At 38.6% G+C, this 14002-nt stretch overlaps 1 long non-coding RNA gene across 1 annotated transcript in view; it reads right to left on the reverse strand.

Moving 5' to 3' along the window:
* Window positions 1-9422, reverse strand: part of LOC116421992 — a 64898-nt gene extending 55476 nt beyond the window's left edge. The window contains exon 1 of the long non-coding RNA XR_004232597.1: window positions 9296-9422. This is a non-coding gene — a long non-coding RNA (uncharacterized LOC116421992). The remainder of the gene's footprint in view (window positions 1-9295) is intronic.
* Window positions 9423-14002: the final 4580 nt, after the last annotated feature.

The raw sequence follows: 14002 nt of genomic DNA on the forward strand, positions 1-14002 counted from the left end.
CAGTCTTTTCATCATGAATGCTTGTAAATCTTCTACTTTATTGAATGTCCATCTTTGCCCTCAGAGGATCATGCTCAGTTTTGTTGGGTAAGTAATTCTTGATTGTAATCCTCAGTCCTTTGCTCTCCTGAATATCACATTCCAAGCCCTCCAATCCTTAAATGCAGAATTTGCTAAATATTGTATTATCCTGAGTATAACTTCATTATGTTTAAACAGTTTCTTTCTGGATGCTTTCAATGTTTTCTCCTTGACCTGGGAGTTCTACAATTTGGCTATGACATTCCTGGGACTTTTCATCTTGGGATCACTTTCAAGTGGTAATAGGTGGATTCTTTCCATTTCTATCTTACCCTCTAATTCTAGAATCTCAGAAGTTTCCTTTCATAATTTCTTGAAATATGATGTCTAAGCTCTTTTTTCAATCATAAATTGATTTTATATTCATAAATTGGTTTTATAATCCTAAATTGGTTTCCAGACATACCAAAAAAGAATTTAAATTATCTCTCCTGGATCTATTTTTAGGTCAGTTGTTTTTGTAATGAAAATTTTACATAATTTTCTATTTTTTCTTTCTTTTGGTTTTGCTTGATTGTTTCTTGATTTCTCATAAAGTCATTAGCTTCCATTGGCTCAAATCTAATTTTTAAGGAATTATTTTCTTAAGTGAGTTTGTGTACCCTCTTTCCCATTTGACCACTTTGTTTTTAAGGCTTCCATTTTCTTATTAGCTTTTTGTACTTAATTTTGCATCACTCTTATTTCTCTTCCCAATTTTCTCCCTACCTCTCTTACTTGATTTTCCAAATTCCTTCCCAGCTCTTCCATGGCCTGAGACTAATTCTTATTTTTCTTGGAGGCTTTGGATATAGAAGCTTTGACTTTGTTATTGATGGATGTCTTCAAAGCCTCAAATGTGTTCCTCTGAATGCTCAGACAGGCAGCATGGTATGCAGGTCAAAGAGGCAGCTTCTGATCCATAAAAACCTGGCTTCAAGTTCTGCCTCTGATACATACTGTGAGTTTGATTTTGGCCAAGTCACTTAATCTCTCAGTACAACAACACAACATTATAATAGCTAACATTTATCTACATAAATGTGTTATGTACTGTTAGGTTTTTAAAATGTATTACAAATATAAGGAGTCTCATTTAAGCCTTCACAAACACCCCTGAGAAGTATTGTGCTATTATTAACCCCATTTTACAGATAAAGAAACTAAGATTAAGTGTCCAAGGTCACCTAGCTAGTAGGTATCAGAGGGCACATTTGAAGTCAGGCCTTACTGACTCTACATCTGGCTTTCTATCCACTGTGTCTTTTAGCTGTGCTACTTGCTCTATGCAACTCTCTAAGCCTAAATCTGCATTGGTATCTAGAGTTTCCGCATCAGGGAGTCCAGTGAAATAATAAGTCCAGTTTTGGGTCTCAATTACCTCTTTCTCTCTCCTTCCCTCTCTCATTTTTCCTCCTCTCTCTCTCTCTCTCTCTGTCTCTCTCTCTCTCTCTCTCTCTCTCTCTCTCTCTCTCTCTCTCTCTCTTTCTCTCTCTCTCTCTCTCTTTCTGTCTCCCTCTTTTTCTCTCTTCCTCCCTGTCTTCCTCTCCCTCTTTGTCTCCCTCTCTATGTTTCTGTTTATCTCTATATATCTGATTGTCTCTCAGCTCTCTATTTATGTGTCTATCTCTACCTGTCAATTTCTTTGTCTGTCCATCCATCTATTCATGCCTCTCTCTTTATTCATATATATATATATATATTTAGAAAGAAAGATTATAGATATATTTGTGTTTTTATTTATACATACGTTAATATGTACACATATATATGAGCATGTATATGCATTTGCATACATATGTACAAACACACATTTTCACTGTATATAAATTTATACCGATATCTATGCATACGCACAAATATGGATGTACGTGCATTCATAGAGACAGACACAAAATCATATTTCCAGAGGCTTTCATGGGGGAGCATGTCACATAAAACGCTTCTGCACATTTGCATCTTGGCAAGCTGAGGGGCTTTCTCTCTGCTGCCTCGCTGACTGGCTTTTCCATTGTACAAATGGTCTCTATCATATAAAAAGCAATTCTGTTTTCTGAAAGGCTGTATACTTATGGTGTGTGTCCCGTGGGACTATCAGTGCCTATTGGCTACCAACAATTACCTTTGAAATGAAAAATATTGTTTATATCAAAGAACTGTTTGAGTCTAAAGCACTGCAGCCCATCATATGCTCCTATAAAATTTGTAGGATTAGGGTTGTTGGGGTGGGGGTGGGATGCTGGGGGAGGGGGATAAGCCATTCACATGCAGAACCTGAAAAAAAACCTGACCCCAGTGAATTATGTAACCCCATGGGGTGTTTTCATTTTTGTTTGGTTACATTTCCTGACATTGCTGACATTGGATTCTTTCTCAGGAGGCAGGAGCCAATAGTCTCCTATTTTTAGACATCTGGATGCTGGCCAGCAATTGTCATCATCAGCAATTACTTATAATGCAGTTTTGTCCCCTTTCAGATTAAAAAAAAAAAAATCACCTTTCCCAGTACAGCAGGGGATTGAGTAAAACAGTTATTATAGACATCTCCCCTGATTATGGGTTTACAAAAGCAGCAAATAGAATACTGAGCCTCAGACTAGCAGGTTAGCAGGTTTCTAAAATTCACAATAATGGAAACGGAATAGGATATGTTTGCAAGTCAATGTGTTTGGTTGTCTTTTGTGAAGGTTCTTTTAAAACAGCAATATCATTAGTCCTTGGACGGTAAGCTCGGGGTGGAACATCATTCTCCAATTCTTCACTCGTTCAGAAATGCAGCTGCGATTTCCTTTGGAGTGTGTGGATGCCATGGTAGCAGGCTATTAGGAACACATGACATGACGACGTCATTACACCACGCACGGCTCCGCGGAATATACAGCACCGAGTTATGGCAAAGCATGATATAAACAGATATGTTCCTGAGTAAAAATAATAGGCTATTTAGTATCGGCTTGAGTGCTACCAGACCCCATGGGGTCTCTCTGGCAGTTTTCCAAGGAACACCCATCTTAGTCTTGTCTTAGCTGAAACGTACTGTGATTACCAACAGAATAGAGCTCTTTCATAATTAAAGACATGTCAAGGCTACATCTTGAATGTTAAGGACCAAAGGAGGCTGAGGACATTGCTGATGCAATTATGCATGGGAAGGGTGATAGAAATAAGCATAATGGGGAGGATGCTGGACTTGACATCAGGAAGTTCTGAGTTCAAATCCTGCCTCAAATATTTATTAGCTGGGTGATCCTGGACAAGTCACTTAACTTCTTAACCTCAGTTTCCTCAATTGTAAAATGGGGACAATATTTGCAGTGATTTCATTGGATTATTGTATTGTATCAATCAAGCAATCAATCAGTAAACACTTATCAAGCACATTTTATGTACTAAGCACTGTGCTAAGCAGCAAAAGTTAGCCCTTAATCTCAGAGAGTTTACAATGCAATGGGAGATAACACACAAGGTGCTTTGCAGACCATAAGGGATTCTAGAAATCTTAGCTATTGTATATCATTTACCTGGCTATAGTTTTCATGTGAGTAGATTTGCATGTGTAGAGGTTCCTAGACATACATTTGTGTACTCACATGTTAGCACATACATTACACAAACTGGCCATATAGTAGCACATGTGTGTGTTCATGCACATGTATGTATTTAATGGACACATGCAGCTACTCTGACACTATTAGCCCAATAGGGATTATTTCCTGCTACTGTTGTTTGTCATTTTCATTTGGATCTGACTCTCAATGTCAGCTTAATCTCCCTGAACCTCAGCTTGCTCTTCTGAAAAATGGACATTAATAACGCCTGTTGTACTAGATTTAAGGAGTGATCATGATGTCCACATGGAGAAAGTATAAGAAGCACATGCATTGGAAATGTCAGCTATTGCTATTATTGTTTCATCATTTCATAGTTACCAAAGCCAGCCTCGGTGCCCCCCAATTCTTCTTTCCTACTGCTTCAGGATGGACACTTTATTGTATATCTTCAGTGCTCAGTAAATCTTGGCACATAATAAGTGTTTAATAAATTATTTTCCATTCCATTGAAATGACATAATGGTAACAACCCCAATAAGAATAATAGCCAGAGGAACTGAATAGTATAGTGTAAAGATTGTTGTCCTCGGAGCCAAGAATAGCTGGATTCAATCCTGCTTCTGACATCCACCAACTGTTTGTTCCTGGACAAGGCAATTAAGCTCCCGGTGCTCTGGGCAAGCCTTTAAGATGCTAAATTGTACAGAAGGTTGGCAATCTATCTGTGTAGAGGGCGTTTTTTCATCTGGGAGTTCCTTCCATCAATGAAATCACAGACCCTGTCCCTCTCTCCATAATAGCTACCATTTACAGGATGCCTTAAGGTTGGCAGAGTGTTTTTACACATATTATCTGCTTTGATACTTTTTTCCCCCGGGTTGACATATCCCTTGAATGTTGTAGGTACTTTAAAACATGCACTGGCTAGTTGCTGGCCCCATCAATCTGTTTTTCCAATATCTCAATCCCTGCTCCCTCAGTTCTCCCATCATTCCTTCTGATTTTCATCCCTATCTACTACACCGTTCCAGAACTTGGTTCTTCACACTCTTGTAGATTTCCCTGTTGCTGATTGCGTGAACTCCCCCTCCAAGCACCTCTCCCCGCCATCATCATCCTGATCTTGATTTTTATTGGTTATCTGGCTTCTCATTCAGTAAAGCCCAAGTATACAAAGCTTTTGTATACTGTATCTGCCCTATTTCTGGGGTTCTGGTGCCTCTTCTGATACCTTTGATCTTCTCTTGGCTACAATTTAGTCTGCTTTTTTTATAGAGCTGTCTTGGATATCAGCACCAATATCCCTGGGTCGCAGCCTTCATGATGTGTTAGTTGGTATTATGTTTTAAAACAATTTTTTCCCAGGATCCTAAAAATGAAGGAAGTCTCTTACAATCCTCCACATGGGAATGGGGTGGGAGGTGGGGAAGTGACATTTAAAAAAATAAAACAAATGAGTCAAACTTTATTTTTTTTTCCAACCTGGAATATAAAACCAATTATAGCTGCCTCACTTCCTTCCATACCAACATTGCCTCTTTGTGGTCAGAAAATCCTGAGTATAATTAAAAAGAAGAAAAACTTTATCTCCCAATACTCAAGAGTTGGGATCTAGAAAAGGAACAAAAAAAGATCATTTCTGGCTTGGTCTTACTGAGCTGAACAAGGAATCCACCTACTAGGTTCCATTCACCCAGGTTAAGCTGGGCATGATTTTCATCCAGAGCATCCTGAGCAAAAATTTCCCCATTTGGAGCAGGATGAGTATAGTATTTGGATCAGCCATGTGTATGCTGTCTGATTCCTGAGAAATGGATCATGACATATCATGTCATAAATCTAAATCTGAAACAAAACAGGTGTTTGCCCATGTCCCTTTCTGTACTTTTCCACCATATTTAAAAATAGTCAATCAGTGCTTTTTTTTTCATTATCAATAATTATCCCCTAATTACCCTTCAAAACCCTCCTAATTGATTAGAAGATCTCTCTTATAGCAAAAGACTGGACAACTGCATGGTCCAGTGGGTAGGGAGTCAGACCTAGTCAGGAAGATTTGATTTTAAATCCAGAAACTTAGTAATTAATTGTATAACCTTGAGCAACATCATTTTATCCAGTCTGCCTCAGTTTCCTCATCTGGAAAAGTAACTGGAGAAGGAAAAGAAAATCACTGGAATATATCTGCCAAGAAAACCCCAAATGGGGTCACAAAGAAGTACACAACCAAAAATAACTGAACTGAACTGAAATTTATTGAATAGGGAGGTGAGATAGATCTCCCATATAGGGAGATAGATTTGATAGTTGAGCTAAGGATGACTGAAGGAGAAACTAGAGGTAGGGATGCCAAGCAGCAGGACATTGTGTTCATGAACAGTGAGCAGTGAAGGGACTGCACCAGAGTGGAGGTCAAAGGAGAAAAAGAGGTGAGTGTATCATCTAGTGAAGAATGGTTTTTATTTTTCTGTATTTGAACCAATTCTTTATATATCATGGGTATTAAACATTTATCAGATGAATTTTTGTGAAGATTTTCCCCAATTATTTCTCTTTTAATTGAACTGCATTAGCTTGCTAGTGTTATTGGAATGAGTGAAAAATATTTATTAGGCACTTACTACATGCAAAATACTGGGCTAAGCTCTGGGGTACAAATAAAAATCAGAGGCAACCCTTTCTTCAAGGAAGTCGCCCCTAATTGGGAGAAACAACCTACGTAGTAGGTTTAAGGTTCAAGTCAGGGGCAAAGGCTCAGTGAGTAGTAGGTATAGCACCAAAAGAGATAATGAAGCATCTTAGGGCTTCCAACAAAGGTCAGCTACCACTTCTTGGGGGAAGTGACACTTCAGAGGGGATTCCTTTAAAAGTACAGGTTGAACTATACGCTCTCTGAGGTCCCTTTCAACTCTGAGATTCTGGGTTTCTTCAGTTAGTAATAATTAATATCATAATAAATCATGAAATCATAATGATTTTGAGGAGATTTTTGAGACAATTTGAGTTAAGTGACTTGTCCAGGGTCACACAACTAAGAATTGTTAAGTGTCTGAACCTGGATTTAAACTCAGCTCCTTCTGAATTCAAGGCCAGTGCTCAATCCACTGTACCATCTAGCTGCCCCAATAATAATGATAAGGAGCATTTATGTGGCATTTTGTGGTACACATAACACTTTACAAACATGATCTCTCTTTTCCTCACAACAATAGTAAATACTATTACACACATTTTACAAATGAGGAAACTGAGTCTGAGAGGCAGAATTTGGACTCAGATCTTTCTGATTCCATGCAGAAAACTCCATCCCCTATATTCAATAGCTACCCAATTCTCCTCTTGAATGGGATGCTCTTCAGGGATCAAAGTAAAATGTTTTGAAGACATGAAGGAGGGAGGGAGGTTGGAAGGGACTGTAACAGAGAAAGAAAAGAGTGAGAAGGCCCTCTCCTGATGAGCTCCAAGCAAGGTTCCGACAGCATGTTTATCTAGCTGTTTTCTGCAGATTGATGGCGAGCGCTTTGTGAAAAGTAATTAATAAAGTGAAGAACTGGGTGTTGAATCTGATATTTGTTGACCTTGTAAGTGTACTGATCTCTCAGACTATAAATGATTCTTGCCTTTTTTCTGCTTGCCGATTTGTTTCTTGCAATTGTCCGTGACTCCATTCTCACTCTGGGCCTGTCTATGTTCTGTCTCTTCCTCGATGAAAGCCCTCATAAATTATGGGGTTCCCTGGATGTCTTTGGATTCATTATCTTCTTTTGGTTAATGAACAACCTTTCTGCATCTGCTCCTTCATCTTCATCCATCTGTATAAAGATGCTATTGTTATATACAGCCTTCCATAAATTTCATTACATTGACAAGCTGGCTGCAGATTGGTCAGCTTTTTACACGGGCCATGTATAGATGCACATACAAACATGTTCATCAGCAATTAGGGAGGTGCCAGATTGGTGACACAAGGTCAGACAACTTGTGTCTCTTTAGGGTATAGAGTAAATTAAATTCTAATTCCAGTTACGGTAATTCAGGATGCATTATGAATTATCATTGTGGGTGCCATTTATCATGTTCCGAGTGCCACTTCTGTTGTTGTCATTACAAAAACATTGATCGTGCCAAAAGGCAGAGTCATGGCTAAAAGGGCTTACCCATTCTGGCTGTTAGAGGGATGATGTGATTGCTGATCCTTCATGGCAATGGGATGGCAGCAATGTTGCTCTTTATATCAGGAACACTTGGTATATACTTTAATCAAGGAATTGGCAGTCTCTTATTCATGTCTCCCCACCACTGCTGCAGAGTTATAATTGATATTGGGAAATGGAACTTTGTCCCAGGTCACCAACATACAAAGTACAGTGGGCATTGTCTTCTCAAAGCACTTTTCTACAACCACCCCAAATGAATTTACCCTAGATGTCGTCCTTCATATGTAGGATTTCATGATTCTTTTGGATGCTAGTGTCTCACCTCACCAAAATTACCTATATGTTATATTATACTATACCTATATACCAATATAGGTACAAGATTTTCTTTCCTGCTAGAATGATACCGCCTTGAGGTGAATAAAAGGGCTATTTACCTTTGCTTTTTTTTAGATCTAGCACCTAGAACAGTAAGTGGAACAGAATAGGTGATCAATAAATGCTCTTTGATTAGTTGGTTGCTTTGTACATTGAACTGCCACCTAAACTGAAGAGTCCACAATGAGAACAAGTTATTAAGCTTTCAGAGGGAGGTTTCAACATTCAATGGATCCGTGATATCTTGACCTTTTCAATGCTGGCGCTCCTTTCAACCCTCCAAAGAGTATATCCCTTTCCCTTAGCTTGCATGATTCTTCCCAATGGCTTTGCAACCATCTTCTGTCGATGATCTCCACCATATGCTGGAAGGTTCCTTCTTGTCATTTTCATCTTGCATGGGCAACAGTTAGACTTGGGCAGTCATATGCTGTCTCTCACTTTTATCACATGACCACCTTATCTTTTTCTAATTGTGCTTTTCTACTAGTCCATGGACAGAATGGTCCCTGTTGATAACATGATACATTCTACTTGAATCCATCATGCATTGAGACATAGCCTGACACAATATAAATTTTGAACAGAGAACCTAGTTTCAAATCTTCTCTCTGTGTGTGACCTTGGGCAAGACATTGACTCAGAATTTTTTTTTCCAGGAGGCTGCTGGGAAATAAAATTGGATCTCTCCCCACTGGTGGTTCTAATTCCATCATCTCCTACGTCTGATCCATTCTTCACTCATACAACTTCCATCCTATTCCAGGCTCTCATCACATCTCCTCTTGACAGCTACAATAACCTCCTAATTAGTCTTCTTGTTTTTTCTCTCTTTTCTTCAATGCATCCTTTTCACAGTTGCCAAACTAAGATGCCTGAAGCATAGATATAAGCATGTCACTCCCCTGCCCCTCCTCCAAAAAGTCAAAGCTTCATTTTTCTAAGATAATATAAAAAATGCTCAGCTAAATATTCAAAAACTGCCACAATCAGGCTCCTGCTGGTCTTTCCAGACTTATTTCATATCATTCCCCTTCAAGCATTTTCCTTTTCAGTCAAACTAGTCTGCTAATGATTCTCCATACACTCTACCCCATTTCTTGCTTTCATGTTTTGTATAGGTAGTCCCCCATAGCAGATCTTACTTACCTCTTTTTCTTAAAAACCTATTTTTCTTCCAAGCTTAGGCCCCATGCCTTTCCCAGTTCCTCTTCCCATAGTTCTGCTGATTTTGATCTTTTTGCAATGACTTTGATTCTCTTTGAGTATGTCTTTTGTTTCCTTAAATGTATGTATTCCAATTAGAATGTTCTGTCCCTAACATTCAATTCTTAGAATCCCTGGATTTCTTCAGTGCTTAGGGAACAAAAGGATTCTGGGTCACTAGCCCACAGCCAGGCAGTCATCTTCCCTCAAGGTTGCTATTGAGGCCTCAAAAGAGATTTGGGAGAATATCTTTTCTTATGACATCAGTCCAAATACCCACTGATATTAGTTCTCTCCCTTGTTAGGTTCAGTGATTGGTTTCCCAGTTCAATTGGGCCACTTAACTTCAACTAACTTTTACAAAGGAATATTTACCTCAAAGGCACATCAAGAGCAGAATTAGAAACATTTGCCCCTCTAAACTTTGAGGGCACACCCTTTTCCCATCCCAATTTACTCTCTGGGGAGGATGGATTCAGAGACAGTTTAGTTCCTACACAGCATGAGAGCAGCCAGATAGTGCCATAGTACACAGAGCTCTGGACCTGGGATTAAGAAGACTCATCTTCCTCAGTTAAAATCTGGCCTCAGACACTGTACTTTGGTCAAATTATGTTTGCCCCAGACCCTCACTTGTAAAATGAGCTGGAGAAAGAAATGGCAATCCACTGCAGTTCTTTGCCAAGAAAATCCTAAATGAAGACTTGGACACAGTTGAAATGACTGAATAATTCATAGCTTATAACCTAACCATAACAACACCTTAGTCCCACTAGATTCTTATCCAAAAGAAGATTTGCTGGTGCATGGACTAGATTCCAAAGATCACTTCTTTCTCAGGACATTGGTGCTGGGTGGCTGAAAAACCCAAATCCTGGGAGGCCAGAAAGTTCAGAATTCTGTTTCTGAGCTCTTGAAACATATAAGCTTCGAGTTTCCAATCTCTTGATTTAGAATGGAAAATAACTACAGACGCAATGAACCAAGGTGCATTTCATAGGGCTACATTCTTCCTCAGAGGGGAGCAAGTCCAAGATCCCTCCCCTTACAGTGTGTTCTCTCACTGGATGCTATCAACAAAGAAGTCAAACTCTGGAGAACAGCTAAAGAGAAGAGAACTCGAGTCACTGGGCCTTTTGAAGAAACTCCAGTTTCAGAAATGCATCCTAACCATGCGGTGAGCCAACCAGAACTAGTTACAGAATGTCCATGTGCGCCTCACATCCTCTCAAAGGCACTCCCATTATTCATCATCACATCTCTTCTGGAAGCAGATTTCCCAGCTTTTACTTCTTCTCTTCTCTTCTCTTCTCTTCTCTTCTCTTCTCTTCTCTTCTCTTCTCTTCTCTTCTCTTCTCTTCTCTTCTCTTCTCTTCTCTTCTCTTCTCCTCTCCTCTCCTCTCCTCTCCTCTCTTCTCTTCTCTTCTCTTCTCTTCTCTTCTCTTCTCTTCTCTTCTCTTCTCTTCTCTTCTCTTCTCTTCTCTTCTCTTCTCTTCTCTTTCTCATATATATACATATATATATATATATGTATATATTTGTTTGTTTATATCAGTCTCTGTTGCACCCAGCTCAAGCATCCTCTTCCACAGGATCAAATGAGATGTTTGCAATGTGTAATGTAATGCATTTAACACAGTACCTGGCACATAGTAGGTGCTATGTAAAAATGTTTTTCCCTCCTTCTTTTTCCTCCCTTATACAAACTGGAAGTTTGTTTATGAATTACCCATACCAGCCATGTTGTTGTTTGCATCCAGAATCCTCCTGAAGCATTTTGTTTTCTTGGGTCTCCTAGGTGCCTAGACCCTCCTCCAAGGCTGTTTTGCATCTGTTTTGTGCATAAATATTTAAACACATCCATGTGGGCTCCATGAAGGCAGAGTTTAGTTTTTTTGTTAGCACTTTACACAGTCCTCAGTACTGAGTTTACCTTCTCAGTACTTAATACTCAGTACTTAATAAATGTTTGTTCTATGACTGATTGAGCCTTGAATGAGCTGTATATTTTTCTCCATTGTGTTTGACTCTATATCTCTGGTATAATATATAGGCTTCCTGAAGGTCTTTTCAATATGATGTAAGTTTCTTGTGAATGAAAGTTGTATCATTCTTTGGGCTTGTAGCCCAATGCCTAGCACAGTGTCTAATATACATAATAGATACTTAATAAATGCTTGTTGATTGATTCTTTCTGGTCCTTTTAATCATCATTGAATGCAGTATCTTTCTCATAGGGAGAGGACAAGGAATAGACCTATGATTTCATTGGTATAAATAACTCCCAAGTGAGGAAACTACCTCTTTTAATGCAAGGGGGCACCTTCTGTGCAAATTATTGTCTGGGAGAATTATTTAAAGCACTGAGAGATCAAGAGACTTGCCAAGGGTCCCCCAGCCAGGATATGGTAGTCCCCCTTAAATCAAATGAGATAATGTTTATAAAGCATTTATCATAGTGCTTGGCACATAGTAGGTCCTATGTAGACGCTTATTCCCTCCTTCCTTTCCTTCCCTTGTACAAACTTTAATCAAAGTTTATTGAACCACACACACCAGCTTGGACCCAGAATCCTCCTAAAGCATATTACTGGGATGAGTTGAATTTCCTTCCTCAACTATATGACACAGGCCACACTTTTTCCACAAGACATTTTAGGATAGAATTTGTCTAGAAGGCAAATTATTGTTGGACAAATACTTCCTCATCCATATAAATTTTTCCTTACTAGGAAGACTAATCTGGTCTCTATTTCATAGCATTTTAAAACACTTTCAGCCCCATCGGGCTCAGCTTCATCTATAGCATGATAGGAAGGGTCATAGCAGGAAATGGAGAACATGGGAGGTAGTAAATGGATAGAAATACAATTCAATATACAAGAATTTTTAGGGAAACAAATAAATTTGGAGAAAATTAAAATAGATTTCGTACCAGATTAATGAAAACACATGCAAAAAATGGAATACTTGAGTTTCGGGAATATTTTCCTGTTCTTTTTCTCAAAGAAGGGTGACTCTTGGAAAGTGTGAACAGGTCTACAAGAACAAAGGCAAACAAAATTAAGGCAATTATTCAGCTCATTTAAGGGATAAACCAACCAATCAATCATCTGGTATTAATTATGTACCTTCTCTAGGTCAGACACCGGGTTAATCACAGAGAATACAAAGATAAGAAGCAAATCTCAGCCCTCAAGGAGGTTATATTAAAATATACATATATGTATATAAATATATATGTATGTATGTATATATAAATATATATGTATGTATGTATGTATATATACATACACACACACACATGCATACATACACGCACACACCTATAGGGGGCAGTTAGATGGTACCACACTACAGAGAGTTCCAGTTCTGAAATCAGGAAGCCTCATCTTCTCAAGTTCAAACCCAGGCTCAGATACTTTTTCAGAGACCAAGCGATTACTTTATGATGTTGCCAATCCCCTTCAAAAACAAAGGATGAACAACAACAAAAGCTGTGGGAGACTGGGCAAGTCACTCAACCTATTTGCCATGATATTTGCCTCAGTTTCCTCATCTGTAAAATGAGCTGAAGAAGGAAATGGCAAACCTCTCCAGTAGCTTTGTCAAATAAATCTCAAATGAAATCATGAAATGTCAAACACAATTGAACCAACTGAACAACAATCCACACACACACACACACACACACACACACTCCTTCACAAATTTATACATATTTTTATTTCAGCACATTACCTTGAGGAAGGTCAACAGCATATGAAACAATCCTCCTATGGAGAATAATGGGAAGACCAGGATAAGATATATAGAAGAACAGGCATGAATGGCACTGATATAGGATCAAGTCATTAGAGCTTTTGCCCTGGGTGAAAACTTTAGTACTTTCAGTCCTTTAGCAGCTAGAAACTTTACTACTTAATTCCTAGTTAGTAAGACAATTGATTTAAATAAATAATTACTAGATGACCTCCTCCCCCCAAAAAAAGAGAAAAACTTTTAGTTATGTCTCTTGATGGATAGATTGTAATTAGATTTCTTGGACTGTAATCAAGAAAATCTGAGTTCAAATCTTGCCTCAACCACTTCTTAGCAAATCACTTTAAATTAACCCTGTTAACTTCAGTTTCCTTATCTGTAAAATGAGTTGGAGAAGGAAATGGCAAGCCACTCTGATAACTTGTCAGGAAAACTCTAAATACAGTCACAAAGAATCAGTTACACTCTTGGAAAGTATACTCATATTGATTAGATAATATATTTCCCAAAATTTTGAAGTGACATCCATTTAAATATTCAAGGACTTGATTCCTAACGGATAGGGCTGAGGGAAATCTTGGGGGCAGAATGTTGGTTTGATCAAGGGGTCAAGGATCAAGAAGGGTCAATGATCCAGGTCATTTCACGGAATTAAAGTGTGCTGTAGTGGATAAAACATAAAGAAATTCCATGAAATCATTCTGATTCTCTCTAGGCTGATGAACTGCCAGATTTGGACCATGAAACTTTTACAGTAGAATCCAATCTGCAGAATGCATTCAAGATCTCTCTGTCCAAGAGAACAAGGTAATTCAGTCAGGGGTTGCTGGATTGATTTGCTGAGTGAGGAATTTACCAATCAAGAAAAAGTTTTCCTTCTTTAATCTT

The sequence above is a fragment of the Sarcophilus harrisii genome, chromosome 2 (genome assembly GCF_902635505.1).
Source record: "Sarcophilus harrisii chromosome 2, mSarHar1.11, whole genome shotgun sequence".
NCBI classification, from domain to species: domain Eukaryota; kingdom Metazoa; phylum Chordata; class Mammalia; order Dasyuromorphia; family Dasyuridae; genus Sarcophilus; species Sarcophilus harrisii.